This window comes from Protopterus annectens, chromosome 3.part1 (genome assembly GCF_019279795.1).
Source record: "Protopterus annectens isolate FY-2018-M chromosome 3.part1, PAN1.0, whole genome shotgun sequence".
NCBI lineage: Eukaryota > Metazoa > Chordata > Ceratodontiformes > Protopteridae > Protopterus > Protopterus annectens.
Genome location: NC_056732.1, coordinates 231,914,717 through 231,936,369, shown reverse-complemented (window position 1 = coordinate 231,936,369; position 21,653 = coordinate 231,914,717).

The following is a 21,653-nucleotide window of genomic DNA, read 5'->3' as shown; positions in this document are numbered from 1 at the left end:
TGCTTGCTACAAATGTAGTAAACCAATTGCTACAGCTTATACCCTGCCTGTATGGAATGCTACGGTGCTCAGGTTTTAGTTAAAAGAAGCAACTTTTTTTACTTTTAAACTGTAGCATACTGTTTGCTACAATGTAACATGTAGTTGCTACAGTTTTGACCACACATCAACCCCTACAACTCTCAGGTTTTACTACAAATGCAATACTGCTTTTAAAAGCAGATATTGCACTAAAGAAAGATCAGGACAGAGAGATCACACCTCCCCAACACATTGCACCCAGAGGAATTGCCCATCTTGCCACATCCTAGCTATACTACTGTTTGTCAGCATGAAAGAACATGGTTAACAAACCACATTATTTTGCAAAAGATGGTCTGCACCTCACCTGCCCCCCAGGCTTCTGTGTATTAGGTAATCTTTTATCCACCTCTTAGAACCATTTTTTGGCAATGCCAAATTGACAAACCTACCAACATTGCAAATAAAACTCAAAGAAACCTAAAGGTGTTACTGCTCAATGCTAGGAGCCTAAACAAGAAACTCCATATCCTACAAGCTGTCCTCACTCTAGAGAAAATAACACCTGTGCCATTACAAAAATGTGATTTAAATCTGCACAAAGTACTCCAGTAGTGCACGGCTTCAGTACGTTCCACACATTTAGACCATCAGCTGCACAGTGAGGGGCAAAATGTGGGGGAGACGTGATTTACATTAACAGCAAGTATGCTTCTAGGTTGGTTAAACAGGAAAACGTCCTGGAGTTTGTCTGTGTACGATCAACAAAGACAAAGTTCCATACCATATCTTAGCAAGCTATAAGTCACTCTGTATGCCCCAAGAATCCCATAGCTCATACCTAGACCTACCGGAGACAGTCAACATTAAACCACATGCCCTATTCATGGGAGACTTTAACTATTCCTCTGTAGACTGTGAAATATACATTGCCTCAGGCTTGCAGACACAATGATTCCTTGACTTTATTAACACAAATACCCTTGACCAGATGGTGTGGACACCCACCAGAGGTTCAAACATACTGGATCTGGTATTCACTATTATGGTGAAGTCAAACCACAAAGCTGTGTCTTTCAAAATAAAAATCAACTTGGTAACTCCAGCAAACCATCTAACAGTTAGGAACTATTCAAAAGCAGACGGTATCCTATTAAGTGATAGTTTGTCAAAATCCAATGCCCCTCCTAACCCCAAGTTCAGAGCAACCTATGCAGAATTGTTCACAGAGACCCTATAAAACCATGTAAATGGCTGTATAGAAGCTGCTATACCAACTAGAAGTAAGCTCAAAACAAATCTCCAAAATAAACTACACTGATGGAATACTAAGCTTAACAGGGTACATAACAAAAATAAAAAAAGTCATGGCTAAAAATCAGGAAGAATTACTCCCATAATGATAAGATCTGTCTACTTAATCTAAACAGGAAACTAAGAGGAATAATTAAGTCCAACAAGGCCAGCTACAAGTTCAAGACAGCCTCACAAGTTAAAGACAACCAAAAGGCCTTCTACAGCTATGTCTGTAACCTCAAAGGTAGCACACATCAGTGTACCGAACTGGTGGTCAATGGTGCCAGCTTCACTGAGCAAAGCAACATAGCAAATCTGTGGGCTGACAAACTCAGCTCAAACTTCACCCCCACACCCCCTACCCCATAAGAAATACCTACTAGCATAACCTGTCAACTATTAGCAGGGAGCAGGTCCTGGCTTTGCTCACTAAAGCCAAAAATGCAGCTTCAATGGGCCCCAAAAATATCCCAGGTTGCCTCCTGAATAGCTTGAAACATGACCTATCAGGACGACTTGAGTTGCTTTTCAATGATACCCTCAAAACAGTCTTTGTACAATGAGAATGGAGGACTGCAACAGTTATACCACTTCAAAAGAGTGGACCATCAACCGACCCCAGGAACTACAGACCTGTTAGTATAACTAATCAATTATACAAAGCCATGGCAGGAATTATCATTGAAATGATCAACAAAGATATAGGCAACCTTCAAACACTGGCCACAACCCAGTTTGGCTTTGTGAAAGGAAGGTCATGCCTACCAAACCTGGTGGACTTCTTTGAGTAGGTCACTAAGGCAATGGATGATGGGAAAATGGTGCATACTGCCTACTTGGACTTGGATAAGGTGTTTGATACAACACCCACTTAGGTATAGCTGACAAACTTGTTGAACTGGGCATAAACCCCTACATAACTTGCTGGATCCCCACCTGTCTCATAGACAGGAACCAGAATGTCAGGTTTGGAGAGGTCACCTCCACTAAAAGACTGGTCATCAGCAGGGTCCCATGCTGGGACTGCTCCTATTTGGCATCTACATCTCAGAGGAAAAGGCTAATTCCAAGGGCCTTTGGTTGACTAAGTTCACAGATGACTGCAAATTGGGAGCTATTATAGATTCCCCCATGACAGAAACATCTTATAAGAGGGTCTAACACAGACAAATGACTTGTGCCTAAGTCCTGGAATAAAAGTCAATTCCAAGAAATGCATTATAATGCCTTTTGGGAAAAAACAGCCACCCCAGGCTAACTGATACATTGATAAGATGCCACTAAGAGTTGAACCAGTGTTCAGAAATCTAGGAATATATGTAGACAGTAATCTGGCCTTTGAGCAACATGTGGCCAAGGTAGTAAGAAAATCATTCTATGTTGCCCATCTTATAAGTCAGGGCATGACACCTAAATCCAATAAAGTCATAGTGCCACTTTATTTGGCTCTTATTAAACATTGAGTAAAATGCCCCCCTCGACATGCACCTGTTTGGTAAGGTATGTGCCAAGACATATGCAACTGCAGCTGGAATTCCCACAAATGTTTCTTATGAGGCATATCCAGGGTATAAACACATTGTCCTATATGGGTCACCACAAAGCCTTGTCTTTATACTCGGTCTTCTACAGGTGATGAACAGGTGATCTATGCTTGGCATAAAAGACATCCTCAGATCCAGCACTAATGGAGCTTTTGCTCATCTGCAAGATGAGCAGCATCAGAACCACTAGATCCAGTATTTTTAAGAACAAATTTTGCTAGTGATATAAATAAGGCATGTAATTCAGACAGGTATGTGCCTCAGAGGATCCCCACACTCTGGAACAGGCTCCTCATCTATGTGATGCAGAATCCATCCCTAACCCTATTTAAGTCTAACTTTGGCCAATGGATGGGAAATCAAAAATTCACCTTGCGTCTGGCCTCATGTCTCTGATAGACAGAGGAAGTCAGTAACTGTGCCCAAACTAACATAGCACCCACATAACATTTAGGCACTTCCTAACTAGCATACCTTCTCCCAATGAACACCTGTGATACACAGGGACAAAACTGGGTCACAGTGTGTGTTTAGGCTTATAAAGGCCCTTGTGGTCATTAGCTTAGTATACCTATGGAAGTATGAACCTATAAATGCACAACCTTAGCTGTTAGAATCTGATGATGAAATTATTAGCAGATAAATAGGTTATGAAGGAGTCTTAACAAATGAAAATGTAGATGGAAGAGAAAATGTGTTTCCTAGCATACCAGCACACAAAGTAATCAGATGTATAAATTGTAAAGCTAAAGGAGCCTTTTACTGTAAATCTGTAACACTGAGTTGAGCCCTTTTATACACAGAACATAAATAGGTATGTAAACTGAATGTCCTTCATTAAAAGAAAAGAACATTTTCACATGAGATAGGCATACAAACATTATTTCTTCTCCCAGTAATAAATAAATGAACTTCAGACCATGAAATTAGAGGGAACCCTGAATGCTTAAATGCTATGGAAGAAAACATTTGTCCTTTTACATAATTTTGTTCTTCAAAAGAACTAAAAGGTGTATTACAGCAGTCCAGACATCTTTAATAGCCCTAGCAGAAACAGGGTAATTTTCAGATCAGCATTCTTAATTTAGATAATAAACTGGAACCTTCTTCCACAGGGTGATCAAAAGAAACGCTGCTTCTGGAAGGCTTGGTAAGTAAATCCATTTGACCTGTTTTCAGTATGTATACAGAAAAGAAAATTTTGGTCTCTTGCCTTAGGAGCAGTAAATTAAAAGATATTTCAAATGCATTACAGACATTATTGTCAGGCAAAGGGAAAGCTGATTCAGAAATAATTCACACAGGTGTTAATTATCTTTTTGTTACCCCTTTGTATTATAAAACAGCATCATACCTCTCACCCTCATCTGGACAAAGCCACAAATAATGGTGGGACAAAGGCCCCAAAATATGGACACTTTTTAAATATTGCTCTTGCAAATTGATAGAATAACAAGTTTTGCATTAGCATACATTTTCTGAAGGATATCAAGTTTGAAAATCAAATGTCTGCCATTATTGTCTGAATTCACTCCTCAGTGATTTGCCAGAAAACTACAATTTTATGAAAAATGGACCAAAAACATGAGTAAAAAATCTGGACAGTTGAGAGCTATGAAGCACTGAGGACATAAAGTATCTGTGTGTTTCAGTGAAATTTTTCAATCTGTATCTTTGACAGACTATCAGTTTCCCAAAGCTCTTTTCTTTAACAGATGTCTGGGTAACTTCTGTAATACACATCAGAAAATTGCACTTGCAAGGTGGAAAGGCTATTATAAGAAATATGAATTCTTTGGAAAGGACGGATTTCATCTGAGTTTTCAGGGAGGAAAAGGGTTGAGTAAGAAATATTAGGAGATAGTTGCACATTTTAAATCCCATCAAACAATAAGAAAAAGATTTGTGCTAGGTCTATGATGAAAGAGATTACCATCTATTATACAAATACACATAGTCTCTGTAATAAGACATAGCACTATGTTATAATTTTCATTGGTTATTATACTGAACCATGGCAGGGTGAAGGAATTGATCTCCCTGATTATAATAGATACACTTGTTTTAGAAGTGATCACAGAGTTGGTGGTGTAGTTATTTTTGTTATGAATAACATTTCTTCAAGAGTCTTACTGGCAGATATCCTCAGAGAAACCATCCTGTTGGGGCTTATGGAACCTAATAAAAGGAATATACTCAGGCTTATGATGTGTTACAAAAGCCTCAACTCACAACTTCAAACCAGCTTGGATATATAACTTAACTACACTAGGTGACTTTAAGTTTCATAACATAAATTGGCTAAATGACATTTAGTTCAGAGCAGCTGAAAAAAAATTTGTGACACGCTTTCTTTAAAAAAACTTTGTGCAATGAGGTATCTTTCCTACCAGATAGAACAACACACATGACTTGTTAATAACCATTATTCCTAAGAAAATTTTCAGCATTGTCCAACTGAATCCTTTGGGAGATTCTAATCATTTGGCTTTCTCTTTTTCAGTTTTGTTCAGTCAAGCTGCTGAATACTACACATAGAAATAAGATTTTCAGATTTAAAAACAAAGGTAAACTCAACTGGCAAGCATTTAGTGAACAGTAATGAAATAAGTAAGGTATAGAAAACTTTAGAATATAACTGTCACCAACATATACATGACTGTATGAAGATATTTAAGATAAATAACAACAACATTATTCTTCCTTGGTGGGAAAATATTTACTTGAGAGCACTGAATATTTCAAAAAATAAATGAAGTGTATGAGGGCAATATGTCAACCACAAAGAAAAAAGGCCTATAATATGGCAAACTGGAGCTTGAAAAATCCTTCTAGCAGGTAAAGTAAGTTTTGAAAAGAATCTTTGTGAAACTGGTAATAACTGTGACACCTCTAAACTGGCCCATTAATCAAGGAGCCTCAGTCCTCACCACTAACACCAATGAGGGATGTGCACATTGGGAGGATGACAAGTACACATACAGTAAAGTACAATTTTCCTTAAGAGCACAAAGAGATCACAGTCAGTCTGAGTCTGGTTTCTCCTTCTCTCTCCAGATCCACAGGATGACTCCCCACTGGCACAGCTATAGGGTTAAGATCTCAGCTGAGTGGTCAAGCCAAAATCTCCAGCACCCTCTCTGTCCAACCAGTGCTTTGTGTCCCTGCCCAAGTAGCTGACACACACACACTTTGAGATTTGGTTTATACACAAACACAGAGACACTCCTGGGGAAGGCTGGCACAGGTTCATTAGCTATGGCCTCTTCTGCCCAGACTATAAGGTAGAAATCACTGCCACCAATCACCCTTAATTATTAGCTACTAAAAGGCCCTTACAAAGGGTGACCAATTCTACTGTGTAATGTTACTATTATTCAAATAGTATATCCAAGACTTTATGGCTATTTAACAGTGGCCTGTACAGTGTTACCAAATACATGCAAGTACTTTAAGAGCTTAAATATCTCTAAACAAAACCAGCCACAATTAAAAGGTTTTAATATATTTAATAATAAACAATAAAAGCACAAGATAATACTCAATAGCTCAATACAGTGACAACAGAGTTCGGAATCACAGGAAATACTTTAAAACAACATTGCAGGACAGTCTCACATAAATACAGGAAACATCTATACTGATCTTAAAATTTTCCTATCTATCTCTGAGAGATGCTATGATCTAAGCCTTACTTACAGAGCAAGGTAACTGCTGGTGAGATGTTTACAGGTCCAGAGTCAAATACAAAATGCACAGACTTTTTCTCTTTGAGATAGTTCTTAAGTTACTAACAAACATATCTGCTGGGTTTTCTCAGATTACATCATTCTTGTTACCTCTGCTTTTAGTTTCCATGCTAACAGGAGATTAAAATTTAATGTGCCTGTGAAAAAATACGTATCTCTCAGATGTACAGCTGCTAGGAAGTCAGAGAGCAATACAAAAACACTTTTCATTTGTAACCTAGTAATTATCTCTGTCTCAAGACAATAGAAAGAAACTCTAGCTGTAGACATTCTGTCTTCTAGCTGTGGTAAACACAATTGCAAAACTCTTTACATATTTTCTCAGAGTTTGCAAGTTAACTCTGTATGTCCCAGTTTCTGCTATGAAGAAATTCATTTGCACAGGCATATAATTCATATACATTTCTGTTCTTTTCTAGCAGGGTGCACTGCGGTTACACTTCTGAAGCTCAACACATAACATACATGTTTCTTACATTTGTAGACAAGCCTATGGATCATATTAATATTTACAATGACATAGAATTATTCACAAAATTCTAGCTAGTTGGGCTGACAGCCTTCACAATAACAATATTTTTCTACTATATAAAATGACAGGTAATAGTATAGATCCCATAGTTCATGAGGGATCAGTTGTAAGGGAAGAGTAATGGTGGCTAACATCTTTAACACACATTTTGCTAAAACCAGCAGTAACAGAGTTTGGCATGAGGTGGTGGAAAATGATAAAACAGCTAGTGCTATGAGGGCACTTGTCTTTACTTCTGATTAAGTACAAAAATCATTAAGTAGAATAAAAAGTGATCACAGCCCTGGACCCAACAGCCAGTAGCAAAGGTAGTGTAACTAGGATGGGGTAAAGAAAGCAGCCACCACAAGTGTAAATTACTCGGGGAGATACAGTTAGAAGATCCCAACTGGTCTTCAGTGCAATGCTGATAATTAAATGCTGATATTACATTTGCAGTCTGAACTAAAGTGCCATCTGAACTGAAATGTTTTAGCACTCCATTTGTGCCATAAAGTTTAGCAGCTGCTTACTACAAATGGAGCAAGTAGTGTGCTATAGTTTAATTGGTAAACAATTTTTTTCCAGGAAGTGCATTCCATGGACTTCAGAATTGAGGGCCTTTTTTGCTACGCTGTTTTTGTGCAGGGTTTCAAGTCCCTTAATGGACAGAATTTACCAAGGTGTTCAATCTGTTATTAGCATCTAGTGGTGTTCTTCCAAGCTGGAGGCTGATTAATGTGGTGTCTCTTTGTAAAGGGAGTGCTGTTGATAGTATAGTGAATAATAGGCCTGTTAACTTATTAGAAAGTATTGTAAAAGTTGCTTCTTGGCTGTGTTTTGATAGAAGATCTTTAGGCCCCTCAAATGATTTGTATCAATATGGATTCAGTAAATCAAAGTCCCTTTTACCATATTAGTAGAATTCTATAATTCTGTCACTAAGGCCTTAGATTTAAGAACTGGAATGTTGATTGCAACCTAGACTTGCTAAAATCTTTTGACAGTACAGCCTACCATCTCATTATTGGTTCAATGAAGCAGCTTTTTATTAAACCCATATATAAGATCCATGTCCAAGCAATTAAAGGCAAAGCTATGAGAATTGTGGGATTAAAAACTTTACTTCAAGGGTTAAGATAGTTTTAGTAAGATTATTTGTTTCATACGTAAGGCCAATAATAGAACACAAGTCTTGTTTTACCTGTATATTAAGTGTGGCAATCAGCATGCTATCCTTGAAATCTATACTGAGGAAGTACAGCAAGTGACTTTTATCTTATGAGACTTTTCCTGATAATGTTAGATTAGAGTTGATAGGCCTTTTTGTCAATTAGTTACAGATAGTTATGGGGCAAGTTATGTCTGGACTTCAAGGCTTTTTATAATAAGAACTTTGTGTTTTTATGTATATTGAACTATCTCAAACTAGCTTTCCCTCCAGGGGTGGTGTTTTTACATTTAGAATTGAATAATGTACTACAACATTAAGAGCAAAACTCTTTTTGCACCCCACAGTATGTGTATGGAATAAATTCCTTTTATCTATAAAACAATGTGATACATTATCTATGTTTAAAAATCACTAGATACATGGATGTATCAGATGGTTTATTCTATGAGTCATCACTCTCTATTCTGATTGGCCTTATGTTCCATATGCAGGACTGGTAATCTACGAAAATACATGAGATAAAGGTAGATAGTAGGTGTTGTTGTTTAAAAGAAGAGGAGCCTTAGTTGAAAATATAAAGTTATGGAATTTTATTTTTCTGCATAATAACTAGGTAAATGAATTGGTCATTTTCTGACCCTTTTGAATCCATGACCTGGGTCACACTATTTTTAAAGCAAAGCTAAAAAAAATGATAAAAGAAAACATAATAATTTAATATATGTCACACCTCATAAATGATTTTGTTCCTACGATGGAACTAAATCAGACAGAGATGTGAATACTTAAAAACACAAAAATATATTATTAACATATCATGTGACAAAACACATTACCTTTAAAACTCTTAATGCTTCAGTTTATTTCATTTTAAATAGACCTTGCAATTTTCCTTGTCACTTAATCCTATTGTGTGATACCTTAAACCTCTCGAATGGGATATTTTGTAGATACCCTTAGGTTTATGGATATCAGTTGGGTATGACTACCCTGTGTTTCCAAAAATCAAACATTCCTCTAATGCTGTGCTGATGATGTCATAAGAAGGCAGAAACATGCATGTCCACAGCTAGAGGGGTTTGGCTTTATTGGCCTGAAATTGTCCATAAAATGACTTAAAAGTAAAAGTAAAAAGAAAAACAGTCATGGACATTCAGAAATGCCATTTAGCTGAAACACCTGACATCCTTAAAGGGTAATTTACATATATCCCATGTTGCCTCTGATTCAAGACACAGAGTGGAAATTTTAGCTTTGCTAGATTTTTCTTTTTGTGTTTTTAACCAATTGGTTTTCCTGTGTGACCTTTTTTTGCATTGTTTTAGTTTGTCACTTAATCCTGGAAACTGACAAGTTTTTAATTTTAGCTGCCATAAATATTCCTTCCAATCAAATTCATCTTCAGTGTCTTACCTGCTGGAAAAATTATTAACCTAATCTATGACACTGAACAAAAATTTAATTATAAATCTTTTACTACCCTTACAGGAACCAACATGCTTTGCCAAAGCACTACCCAAATCCAAAGTCTCTGTTACATGAAGAGGTTCATAAAGTCTATGATACAGTTCCCTTGTGGTTCTACCAGTGCAAAATGCTTTGCAATTAAGACACACACTACTTTGTAGACCACAAACATTGATTTACAAATGAAGACACCCCAAATATTTTTTTCATAGTTTGATGAAAATAAAGTTACTTTCATAAATTTATTTGCAACAATTGCAAGCAAAATATTTGTGCATACCAAATTTCTAAAGCAGTCCAGGTTGCTTACCAGGAACAGTTTCATGAATTATTGAATCAGGCCTTGACAGTACATTTCCATACCATGTTCATAGCCTACCTTAGCCATTAACAACACTCAGTCTAAGCAGATACAGGGGAATGGCAGTTCTATGTAAGCTAGTATTCTTTGAAGCATTATGTGTCTTTACAGCCCTCAGCATAAACATCACTTTCTGCTTGGTTCCATGTCTTTGGATAACTGGGCACCATCATCATCAAAAGGCTACAAAATGCATCTATCAGCTCCATTAAGGACTATGTGACAGTAGACATTCCCCTCAATTGCACTACAGCACAGTTGTTATCTAATTCATGATGCTGCCCACACCTCAGGCGTTTGATTAAATTAGGTACCCATATTGAAGAAGCAGTGTGCACCTCTAAAACTGAAATTTTAGTAAATATGTCTGAGCTGCAGGTGAGTCTCCAGCATGGGGTATGGTGTACACGCAACCAGTATATCCAGAGGGGTCCACTACACAAGATATAGGGTGCATTTAACTACTGAATTCACAAGGGTCCACTGTCTTCAGCTATACATACACAAGAAATGGTGTCATCAACTAGTACATTGGCAGAAGCTGACAGTTTGTATGTGTACATATACAGAAGATGGCATGTGTTCAGCAATTACAGCCATAGTGGTACCATTATTCAGCCACACATACACAAAAGATGATGTGCAATTAATGAGTACATCCACTAGGGGAGTACTATCTTGCAAAAGTTGCACGGCCAGAACAAGTCCCAGAAAGATAGCAGTTGTGGGATAGATGTGAAAAAAAATTATTTATCAAACATTTTCAGATTCACACAGACCGTTTAGAGGTTAGAAGAGGCAAGCAAAACGGGTTGTTGAGTCTGGTCTGGTTTGTTGAAGAAAGAATGTTTGATCAATAATAAATGATTTTTTCACAGCTATCCAGTTGCTGGCTTTATCTTTTTTTCGAGTAATGTCTTGCACCATGCATCCACAGGAGTAGTGTGTGTTCAACCAGTACTTCTTGGGGGAGGCATTATCTTCAACAATATATACACAGGTGTGCATTTAACAAGTGCATTCTCATGTTGCCCACTATCTTCAGTCATATGTACATAAATAATAGTGTGTACTCAACCAGCACATTCACTGACTTCAGTCATACATACACAGTATGGTGTGCATGCACCTGGTTTATGCACAGGGGCCCATCATCTTCAGCCTTACATACATATATCTTCTGCTGAGGGTTGCTGTCTACCAAGAACTGGGACAGGCATGATCATTATAATGCAGTCTGACTGTGATACATCTTCAGGTGTCTCTGCATAATCACCGGACTTTGCAGAGCTGTGCAGATCAGCACCTTGTCCAGCCTCAGTCGTCTCTGCATTACCTATCACCACGTCTACCTGCAAATAGAGAAAACACCATAGTGGATATCATAATGAACACAGCCTTCTGACATGTAAGACAGGACTTCCTATGTAGCAAATTTTGTAGTATGCAACCTTGCCTTCCCTGGTGATGGAAACCTGATATACTCCTGATTTGTCTATGAAAAGAATATTACATTGTGCCTTGTAAGACAGAGTACACTTACCAGTGTAATAATGGTGTATGCAAATCATAACTGCATTCCACTAAGCTGATGTATCACCTGTTGAGTCACTGATAGAAATTAAATCAAACCAGTATCAACATCCACTGGAAGGAAAGAAGTTCTGTTTCATCCTTCCACTTTGTAAAATAAAGAATTCTTCCACAGCTGTCAGTCTGGCTAACTTGGTGGACAACCACCCTGTGGTAGATTTCTACCCTGCAATCTTCCATCCCTTGTGCTTGCATGGATGAGCATGTCAGTGAAACAGTGGCAAACATAGATCACTGTGCAGTTGTACTGGTGTTACTAAAGTCAAAAATACAAGGTGCAAATAAATCATCACTTTGTATTTGGAATTTACATTGTGTTGGATTTTTGGCATTGGACTATATGCATAAATATGAATGCATATATAAAATGTTGCAACTCATTTTCTTTCCTTAAATTCTAAGCCATCTCCTTTTAATCTACTACTTCTAGTGCATGCTTACTAACCTGAAGTAGCAGGTAAGCAGGCATGTTTTACAAAATCTTTATAATCAGAGATCCAAAATGATAGCTAATAGCATTCTTTCACTTCTATGAGTCTAACAGTGCCTAAGTAAGCCAAGGGCTTTCTCTTTATTTGTGTGTCTGTAATTTGACCTTGTTCGCCATGCTGAAGGTTTCCTAGCTGAAAACATAGGTCTACAAAGTGAAAACTCAAAACCAATCTATCCAAAGACTTTTTTGGTCCAGTGGCAGTGGGTTCAAGTCCCAAATGAGTGCTAATATTATCCTTTTACTTCTGTGATTCTCATAATCAGTGTAAATCTATGAAATATCTACTGCCTTTTGTTATGATTCTGTTGCTGCATGATTTGTGTACTGGATCATGTTGCCATTCTGATTTTGCCTATGGAGTATCTGCTATCATTTCTTGTTGCTACTATTGTATGGTTTATGTTTTGTATCATTCTTGTCTATGCATAATTGGTTAGATCATGGTAGAAAAGTGTCTTCACGCCACATTAGCAAATTCTAAATAAAAATTAATAAAATAAAGAAGGAGCCACCCCAAAGAAAGTACAGTTGTGTAAGTAAATTTATCATAACAGTAGATGTTTGAATGATCACTGCTGCAGTAGCCTTAGGTATATGGGTAATATCCTGCCAAGGATATTACAGCTGGACAGGGTCCAAAGCTTCAGGGTACATTCTACATTCCCAAACTATTAGGCTGTTCGAGCTGCACTGAATAAAAGACAGGTTTGGGTGACAAGCCCTTCACAGCTTCCTTGCCAACAAGACAGTGAGTCTGAGCCCTGAAAGGCTAATGCTAGAAAGAAGAAAAACTAAATATCCGCACCCTGGCATAAACAACACACCTTCAAACAAGGGAGGTAGATGGAAGGGAGCAGCTACTACAGCAGTGATCATTCGAACATCTACTATTATGGTAAAAATCCAAACAATTGTGCTGGAGAACGACCAAGAAAGAGGAAGCCAAGTCAAGTTATGAGTATAAACATTTAATAGCCACATAATAAAATCACAGTATACATATTAAAAATGTTTAATGTATAAATGACTAGAACAATGTTTTCATCTTTTACACAAAAAGACTTCATCAGAATTTATTACTCCTCAGTAAAAATGCTTTTATAATAAGTCATATATAGTTATACATTTTGGGCTGTGCTTAAGTACCATTTAAGTTTTAATTACTTATTCATTAATTAATTCTGTATGGTTGATTATAAAAGCATTGTTACTGAGTAGTAATTAGTTCTGATGAAATCTTTTGGTGTAAAAGACGAACATGCTGTTCTAGCCATTGAGCATTAAACCTAGTTTTTAATAAGTATACTGTGATTTTATTATGTGGCTATTAAATGTTTATACTCATAACTTGAATTAGTTCCTCTTTTTAGACCCTTCTCCAGCATACTTGTTTGGATTTTTGGTTTTGGAAGTGTACATTGCTTCTTTATTCTATTGGGTACTGCTCTGGTAAGTTTACTTATACAGCTGTACTATGTTCATGATATTAATCACTGCTGCAGTAGCCTTATCTATTTCAGTAGATTACACTAGCTTTCTACATTTGGGACGTAGAAAGAAAAGAAAAGAAAAGATACCTGTCTTCCAGGGCTTCTTGCATGGAGTCCTAGAGCAGAATCTTACCAGCTGATTGTTCAGAGAGGAGGCAAAGGGGTCTACTTGGGAACTCCCCACAGATGGATCAAATCTTGGAAAATTCCCCTGATCTAGTTTCCAGTCATGAGGGTCTGCCCTTGCCCTGCTCAGCTTGTCTGCCGCACAGGATTGCTATGACAGAACGTAGGATGCTGTAGAGTGAGAATGAGCTGTAAATCTGTATCCCAAACTAACAGGTATAGTCTGCAGAGAAGGTATGGCCAAGTTCCCCCTTGCTTGCTGATGTACCACATGGACAAGGAAAACTTCAGAAATAAAAGTGAACTCATAGCTACACGCTCACTTTTATTTCTCAAGTTTGCTGTTGGACCAGCATTTTGTGCAGTTCTTTGTTCTTTTATAATACTGGTTGGAGTTTTCAAGTAATGTCAGCCACACCAGTTGTTAAACCAACTGGTAATGTAATGGCTGAACGTCCTTTACTTTCAACAGTTGTAAATGAGACTGTTGAACTAAATAATTCTAATAATGTTAGTTATTGTACGAGATGCACCTGGTTGTGGCAATACAGTTTCTGAGCTTGATAACTTTATTAATGCTGAAGCTGGACCTTCTACTGAGACTCAATCTATAATACAAACTGATACTGTACAAATAGCCCACTCCGATGAACAGCAAGATTTTACTGCTTTTTATCAGCTCAACCCTTCAAGTTGCAGCAGCCTATTCAAGTGAGGGAACATTCGAAAGGATGGAGCAAGTCACAGAAGACAGAAGTAGGCAGAGGGGCGTACTCAAATAGGGCCATTAACACAGAGCAAGAAACAACGAAGGACTTGATTTATATGGACAATAATATTGTTAATTTGTCGAGTTATGAGCTGTGTGATGCTGGAATTGCAGTATTGGGCAAAGGTGTGTCATTTATACCCTCATTTAATGCTGATATAACTGATTTGTTAACAGAATGGCGTCTTTTTACAAGAAATATTGACTTAAAACTTTTATTCAGATCTGATTATAGTAATGGGACCGGTAATCTAAAGCACTGCAGTACTTCTGTCCTATTAGTACAGCTACAGTTAAGGCATTCTATGCTGTGTGAGCAGGAAATGTATGATTTGTATTTGGAAATAATGTGAAATGTACTTCAATATTTCCACATGTGAGCGTGAAGCTTTGCGACAACTTATGCAGAATGAAACAGTGATCATTAAGCAAGCTGACAAAGGTGGAAAGATTGTAATATTTGATGTTGAAGAGTATGATAGATTAATGTGTAATTTATTAGTACAAGATGCAAGCTTCAGGAAGTTGATAAGGCATTTGTTCTGAGTGTTATATCTAGGGCTAAATCTTTTCTTTATGACTTATTGATGGAAGCCTCTATATTACCAGAAGTATATAATTATTTATATGTGTCTGACCCAGTTTTGCCCATTATTTATGGGCTACCTAAAATTCATAAAGATTTGCTTAACCCTCCTATGAGGTCTATTGTATCTGGTAGCAAATGGATGACTGCCGCTATATTAAGTACTTAGAACAACAGCTTGCACCTTTATTGTCTACAAGTAGAAGCTATATTAAAGACACTAATGCTTTTCTTGAAATCTTGAAATCATGGACAATAAATCACACTAATATAGGGGCAATTATGGTAACTTTGGACATTAAGTCCCTTTTTACTGTGATACCTAATGATTTTAGTACTGATGCACTTAGAGAGTTCCTGTTTAAGCATACATCTTTTGCTGCCAGCAAAGTTGAGCTTTTATGCTCTACAATGGATAAAGTGCTGAGTAATAATGTTTTTATGTATAATGGGGCATATTGCCATCAGTGCATGGGTGTGGCTATGGGGACTTTTGTGGTCAACACCTATGCTACTTTGGTATTGGCCAATTGGGAAGAGCAGATTATCTACAATCATGATGGATACTTTCTTAATGCTAATTTGCAGATGTTTTGTGGATGACTTTTTTTACTTTGGAAGAATGATGTACATTCTCTAGAGGTGTTTATTAATTATCTGGTGAATAGTACTGACCTTTTGAAATTTGAAGTCCAATCTTCCCCAGACTCTATCCATTTTTTAGATGTGGAATTGGTTCCATCTAATGGTTGTTATCAGCATAAAATGTATAAAAATGATGTACAGGCTACCAGATATGTACACTATAAGAGCATGCACCCTAGACATATGTATAGAGGGGTAGTTAAAAGCCAGTTTTTGAGGGAAAGTCGCCTGAATACTGAACAAAGTTATTTTCTTGAAGAACTTGACAGTATGGCCAGTGACTTTATGAGTAGGGGTTATACTGAAAATCTAATTAAAAATGTTAAAGATTCTGTGATTGGTGAAAGATCACATTTAGCTAGCTCCTCTTCGCAGACATCTACAGAAGATCAGGGGGTGAAAGCACCCCGTCCAGCTAAGAAGTATAACTTGGGATACTGTTTGAAATATAACAACTATACTAGTATGGTTAAGAACATAGTGGGCAAGAACTGGTCCATTTTATGTTCAAACCCTGAAGTGGCTAATGTAATTGGCTCTAAACCTAAATTTATTTATAAAAAAATAGCAAAATTTGAAACAGGTGCTCTTTTATAAGGATATTAAGAGAACTGATAAATCTAAAGTTAAATTTAGTAGATATGGAAGTATACCATGTTACTATTGCACTTTTTGTAACAGTATTAATGTGGATACAACCTCTCTACATCCGATTACTAAGAAAGTCTTTAACATCAAAGCCTCAGGAACATGTCATACTTCTAATTTAGTTTATATTGCTGAATGCACAGAATGTGCTAGTTTTTATATTGGCAAAACTAATATGAAGTTGAAAGAAAGGATAGGAGCCCATTTGTCTGAAATATGTAGGTGCGTTGATACAAATGCTCTTTATAGGCATATTTCAGAAAAAGGAAATATGCATAAGTTTAAATTTAGAAAACTGCAAAATGTTTTTGTGAATGAAAGGGGAGGTAGTATTATTAATGCCACTGAAATTGCTGAGTATAAGTGGATAAATTATTTTAGGTCTGATGTATCACCAGTCTAAATTCTGCCAATCGTATTAAGCCTATCCTAACGTTTAGATGGGAATGTCTTTAAATCTTCGTCAGCCTTGAATGGTTTTAAATTGTTTTCATGATGTCATTATGTAATTGATGTGTTTTTATTGGATGGTCTTTTGTTTAAAAGCTTTTCAGCTTTATCGAAATTTTATGCATTGAAAAAGAGTTTGTTACTCGAAAGCTTTGGATTTTATTAAAATCATGGACGTTAAATGTTTTGGTCTTATTTCTTGTTGTATTATTCGTTTGGACTGCCAGGTTCTTTAGCTGAGGAAGGAGTGTTGTTCTTTGGTATTCACTGGTTGGAGTTGTCTCTGTTTGTTGTACCACATGATTGTGGTATAGTCTGTAACAATTCAAAGAGGTCCTGAGGATCAAAGCTGATTCAGAGAGCTGAGTGACTTGATCAGGCAGAGCATCTCTTTTATATTTAACTGCTTGCATCTGTCTTAGGTGTCTCACACACCTTGCACTTTTATCCTCCTGAAACTGCTCTCCAAGCAAAGTCTGAGATGTGGTGACTGACTGCTTTGGAACAGGAGAGGGAGAAGGACATTCCCGGATTTAGGGATATCTGTTGTCTCCAAGTGGTTTCCCTTCTGACAAATCCCAGCACTGAGCTCTGAAAAGGGATGTTGGTGCTAGGACAAAAGGAAATCCAGGTACCACTGTATCTTTCTCATGTGGAATCTTGCCATAAGTATCATGTGAATTACAGAACCTATGAGACTCAAATCCTGAGGTATTCCCTAACAGAGACTGAGACAAACGTAGAAATAGATCAAGATATAGCTCTATTTTGTTATTGTGGAAGAAAAGCTCTTTGAACTTTGGTGTCTAGCTGACATCCCAGAAACACCATCATATGAAAAGGGGTGAAGAAAGACTTTTAAATATTCTTTTGAAATCCCAGCTTGTGTAAGAGATACCTCACCTAAGAGAGTATCCTGATACTTTGAAAAAGACTGCAAAACTAAGCAAGTCATCTAAATATGGAAAAAAGTGGATACACTGCAACATGCAATGAGCTATAACTGGAACTAGACACTTTGTGAACACTCTTTGTTCAGCGGATGCTCCAAAAGGCAAGGCAGAGAACTGATGATGTGATCCAGAAACATAAAAACTTAAGAAATGCCTGAATTCTGGCTGAATCAGAATGTGATGATAAGCATCTAATGTTACAAGGAAAGCTGAATGAGGAAAAGAGATAATAGGTTGTGAAGTGACATCATTTTGAATTGGGCACTATCGCAAACAGGTTTAGGAAAAAAAGATCCAGAAATGGTCTCCAACCATTTTCTTTCTTTTCCACTAAAACATCCTTGAATAAAACCTTTTTCCCACACGGGAAGGGGAAACTGGTTCTGCCACCCTTTGGCACAGCATGTGATGAAGGACAGGTGGAAACAAGAGAGTCTGGTCTGGATAATGAGGAATTGCCCTTTAGAAAAGAGGAATTTCCTTTCATTGCCATCAGTAACCTTGGTAAATGATCTTTAGGACCATTTGTTTCTGAAACTATCTATTACTAAAGAGAAAAATGGAGACTCAGACTTCTTAGAAGAAAAAAAGGGGTCTGCCAGGGTTAGAGGGGAGATCAAAGTCTGTTAAATAGTTATTCTGGCTTATTGTACTGTCCTTGATTTTAGGAGCTTCCCCAGTTTTTCTCGGTGCCACTTACCATTTCTTATTAAACATCTGTTTACCTATATCTTGTTGAGACTGTTTATTTTGTTTCTTGCCAAAACTGGATGAGGAATTAGAGAACACTTTGGAAAACATGGAAAAGTGCTGAAAACCTTAGAGATTACCTTTATCAGCTTATCCCTTTCATTACACTTTTTGATCACTCTGCAGCAGAGGGGCCAAAAATTAAATCTCTATCCAAAGGAGAATTTAAAATATTTTTTAACATAATCTGGGAGGTTCTGAGAATATAGCCATGCAGATTTCCCCAAAACAGTACCAGTGGCCATAGCCCTGGAGGAAGTATCAGAAGACACATACACACTGTATACAATGAGTAGTGACTTGAACAATAGAAAACAATATTTAAAGTAGATCTTTCCTCACAAGAAGAAACTGCAGATAAAACATTGCTCATACTTTTACTATTAGTCAGAACAAATGTTAACATATGAGCCTCACCATTTAAAATTCTGAAAATTAAAATTGCAGAAGTATATATTTTTTCCCATACTTATCAATAATCTTCCCATCCTTATCAGAAAGAGTAAGATTGGATCTAAGTGTTTAGTAGCAGAGGGATTTACTTAACCTGGTTCAGGTTTGGGAAGAGTGTATAAAAACTTAAATGATTGAGGAACTTTATACATTCTTACCTGCCTTTTTTAGGAGTAGCTGGCTGATTGTCAGGAAAATAGCAGGTAGTAACATAAAACATCCTCCAAAGCTGACAAAACTGAAGGAATTTGTGCAGGTTGTGGAACTTCTTTCTGTAACAGATCATAGTATTTTCTGAGGGACTGAGAAACTCAGTGTTCTCCCACTAAAAACACTGGCACATTCTAGAAATAATCAGAGAGAAAGAGAATGCCCAACAGATACAGTCAGAAACTGAGCTCTCTTCTGAGTCTGAATCAGAAATCTGAGGAGAAAACCATGTATCAGTTTGTTCATCCTACTGTCTAGACAGAGAATCTTGAATCTCTTTAGGAAAGGAGATATTTTATTTTTATTTTATTTTTATTTATTTATCATTTGTTGACCGGGAAAGTCCGACTAGGTTCCACAGAGCCTGTTTTCAGTGGAGGCCCGGGGAGAAATGCTCCAGATATCTCTCTTTCATTTACTAGAAACTACTGTAAAAGAAGGATTAATAGTTTGAATTAAACTGAGCCATACCCAGTAAACAATTCTTGTCTAAGGAAATTTGAAGAGGAGTAGATACATGCTTTGTTTTCTGCTTATTTTTGGCAGGAAATAATGGGACCAACAGTGCTACTAAAGGCAGTAGCAGCTTCCCCAGAGATGGGCACAAAATTCTAACCAAACAGGAAACTCCCTGTTCCCTCTCCCAGGACTAACAAGAGTGGCTCTCCTTTGCCTACTGAGGGGGCCCCAACAGCCAGAGATTACATGACTAACCCCTGGTCTCTAGTGGCTGAAGGTGCTACACTAGAGGGATCAGGGTTAAAAGATGAATGGCCTGAGGTACAATTAATGACAACAACAGTCACCCACCTGTAGCTGAGACAAATTGCTAGCCTGTTGCAGTGTCTGTTTTCTTAACTTTTTCTTTTTGTGGCTGGAAGAAGGACCAACCATGGGTCCAACTGACCGTTCCATGGTTAAGCCAAAAACTGTGCCTCTTCCCAAAGAAAACAAGGAGCAAATGCTTGTAAAAACTAAAAGTCTTTAAAAGTGACTTTTCACAGACAAAAACGGTAAAAAGCACTTTAAAACATTTTGCCAGCTCCACAAAGTAAAATAAACATATTTTTCCCACAGAAGATATGTTTTTTAGTTACTTTAAACAACTTTTCAACTGACAGGAAAAAAAAAGCTCTCCCATTTAAAAACACAGTACATTCTCATGACAGTCCATTAAAACACAAACTCATAGGTTTAAAATAACTTTCTTGAAGAGGGCAGTATTAAAAATAAGCAAAAATATTGAATGGAAGTTTTTTTCTCCAAAGGGAACTTATTTGTCCAGCAAAGGAACAGTACAAACCGACTGTCAAAGCCTCAGAGGAATGTACTCTTTGTCAACAGTAAAGCTCTGAAAGTCTTTGCACCCAAAATTATGTTTTAGTCAGCTAAACTCAAGCTGCCTACCAGTTTGGGCATGTGGAAGGTACCCTGAAGTTTTGGAAGCTGGCCAGCTGTTGTATCCTTGGCAGAATATAACACATATAGCTAAGGCTACTGCAGCATTGATCAGTATGACAAACATCTAGGTTGGCGAATTGGAGTCCTGGTATTCCCCAGATGACACAACCTCCTCAGAGTTAATGGCCAAAAAAAAAAGTCCTACAGAGTTGTCGACTAAAATTCTTAAATGAGTATTGATACTGCACTAATGCCAAGCTGAGCAGATGCCCAAAAAAGCAGTTGCATCACTGACTTAGAAGAAATGACTCTCACCCTCTTCTACAGTGCCAGTTGTGCCCCCTAACAGCATATGCCCATGGCAGCCATCCCCTTTGTCCCATCCCAGCCATGGTTTTGCCCACCCACCATGTTTATGTCCCATAGAATGGACTGCCACTCTTGGCTCCATAAAGCTTGGCTTGCTCCACCTCTGCTTGTTATCCACAGACCATGCACATTAACTGCCTGCACCATTATTTTGTTTTAAGCATTGCTGAAATTCTCAACTCTCTGTTTACACTGCCCTGTGGATGTAATGCATCCTGTTTGTACATATTGAAAACAAAAATATGTATTATTAAGGCTATATGAGTGAGTATTGTGTATGTACCTGTTCTTTGTGTACCTCCCAAAAAAGAAAAATTACACAAATTAAGTACTTATATGTTCTGCTATGATTCCACATAATAGCCAAAAAGTAGGTAGCATATACACTTGTATGTTGAAATGGCATGTGTATCCCCAAAAGCAGTATATTGCCAGTATGCAAAGTTATGCATTATCCTATGGCACCAGAGAAGACATCTTGAGAGAGGATAGCCTATGATAGTCAACTGGCATTGCATAGTCCAGTCTCATCCTCAAGCAAAATAAGTTTAAACTACTGCTCTCTGGTCATTAAAAATATATAAGCAAATAAGT